This window comes from Electrophorus electricus, unplaced genomic scaffold, assembly GCF_041902795.1.
Source record: "Electrophorus electricus isolate QZ-2024a unplaced genomic scaffold, ASM4190279v1 Scaffold41, whole genome shotgun sequence".
NCBI classification, from domain to species: Eukaryota; Metazoa; Chordata; class Actinopteri; order Gymnotiformes; family Gymnotidae; genus Electrophorus; species Electrophorus electricus.
Window position 1 is genome coordinate 538870 of NW_027658704.1, and position 2051 is coordinate 540920.

The 2051-nt window shown below is 45.5% G+C and overlaps 1 long non-coding RNA gene across 1 annotated transcript; it reads left to right on the forward strand.

Annotated features, from left to right (window-relative positions):
* Positions 1-317: 317 nt before the first annotated feature.
* On the forward strand, positions 318-1170 carry LOC145655951 (uncharacterized). Its single transcript, XR_014121768.1, has 3 exons — positions 318-386; positions 584-921; positions 1047-1170. It is a non-coding gene; the product is annotated as an uncharacterized LOC145655951 (long non-coding RNA).
* The last annotated feature ends 881 nt before the right edge of the window (positions 1171-2051 follow it).

Consider the following 2051-nt stretch of genomic DNA (forward strand, 5'->3'; position numbering starts at 1 on the left):
CTCTCTTTCTCCATCTTTTCTGTCTTTTGCTAGTTTTTATGTCCACACCCTCATTATCCTCGCATTTTCTACCTCAAATCCCAGCAGCTGAACAGCCAGGTAGCAGAGCAGTGGAATGTCAATGTCGGCCTGGCCCTGGAGGTCCACTGTCCGGCGAAGGCTGCAAGTCCAGCAGCCGGAGAGGCGGTTGACGCCCTCATTGCCTTCCGGCACTGCTGCTCCTTCAGGCCTCACTCTCCCAGGCCAGGGTGTTATAGAGGCAGGCCTGGCCTGTGGAGCCTCCACTGGGGCAAAGCTGAAAGAGACTGGGAAGGAGCCAGAGGTCTTGCTGGAGGATAAAGTGGAGCCCATCTTACAGCCCAATCTTAGGCAAAGCTTGAGTCAAGGTAAATAACTACATGCATGACATGTTATGTTAGGACACTAAAAAGACACCAGACTGATTTGTTATGATTTACAGCTATTAGTTTACCCAACACCTAGAAGAAGCCAAAAGAGGACACTCCTGTGGGGCAGGACCAGTGTCCTGACAGAAAGGTGATTCCTCTCTCCAGGTGCTCACTGTACCCATCTCTGCATGCAGAGCCAGAGCTGAAGGATGTGAAGAGGCAGTATGATAGAGACTTCCTGTTGGCCTTCCATTTCATGCCTGCCTGCATGCAGAAGCCAGAGGGGCTTCCTCCCATCTCTGATGTGGTACTGGACAAGATAAGCCTGCTAAAACATTGGCCTTAGGGGACCTTTAAAACCATTCCATGGAGAGGGGCTGATGGACTTCGACTTGATTCTGTTCTTTTCTAGATCAAACAAAACAAGCTGCCCCTGCAGCAGGTGGACCCTCGCATTATCGCCAGACACCCAGGCTTCAACCCAGCCTCTGCAGACTTCAGCAGGGCAATTCCTGGAGGCAGGGGTGCACCGGTGGGTCTCTCCACTCATCCATTCTCTTCTGTCACAAATGAATGAGCGCCTGGTCATCTTATGTGACCGAGGTCTTTGTGACATTGTTACCGCCCATAATAAAGAGCATCCATTTGTTGCTTCAGCTGCTCAGTGTAGGCCCGAGATGGCCGTCTCCCCGCAAGATCATCACCAACATGTCCGTGAACGACGAGGTGCAGCTGAAGAAGGCCGAGAATGCCTGGAAACCTGGCATGAAAAGGGAGAACAAACAGAACCCCGAGACCCAGAAAACTCAGGTCAGCACCTCACTCCGCCATACCCTGTTTTCAGATTTCAGAGTCACAGCCTGTTATGGTGGGCTTGAAAGCTACTTAATTTTTTTTTTTTTTTGAAAAATGCTCTTCAAGAATTGGAGTCGTTTAATTGTTTAATGTGCATGGATGTAGCTATGCAGGGGGACATTGGTTTCTAGTGTAAACAGGGGGTGTGATGATACTGAGAGCCAGATCTTGTGTGCTTGTTGTTCCTTGTGTTGATTGTGGTGTTGATTTTGGTGAGAGAGTATTGTAGATATTGTAGTGTATTCTGTGGATGATCTTGTATATATTATAAGTTAACACCCAGTGGTTGTGTTAAAAATATTCTTGCAAATTTGTGTGCAATTCAGCATTTGGAGAGACTGACAGATCTTCATTGCATTGTCTGGTCGGTAGGGTTATTATTGGATCAGATTTGGTTATTATGTATATATTTTTTTTGTTTGTAGGAGTTATATGTTGATTAAATCTGAAATTCTTGTAGGTAGTTCTAATGGGTTTTCTTTTAATTTGAATTTAGAGCACATGAGGGGTTTTAGTTGATAAGATTTGATAAACTGTTTGCTGCCAGTGCTACACTTCTTGGAAAGTGTGATTGATGTATGATGCCTTTATCAGTCTATATAGTAAAGCTGAGTGATTTTTGTTCATGACGAAGTTCCAAATGGCAGAGTAAATATTTGGTGAAAGTGAGGAGTTAGTCATTATGTGGAAGAACTGCTGAATTTAACAAAAGATTGGGTTCTTTGTAATGGAAAGCTTAGTCGGTAGTCTGTTTTCCTCTCCAGGAGCTTTTCTAGAAGGTGCGCAGTATCCTGAACAAACTGACAC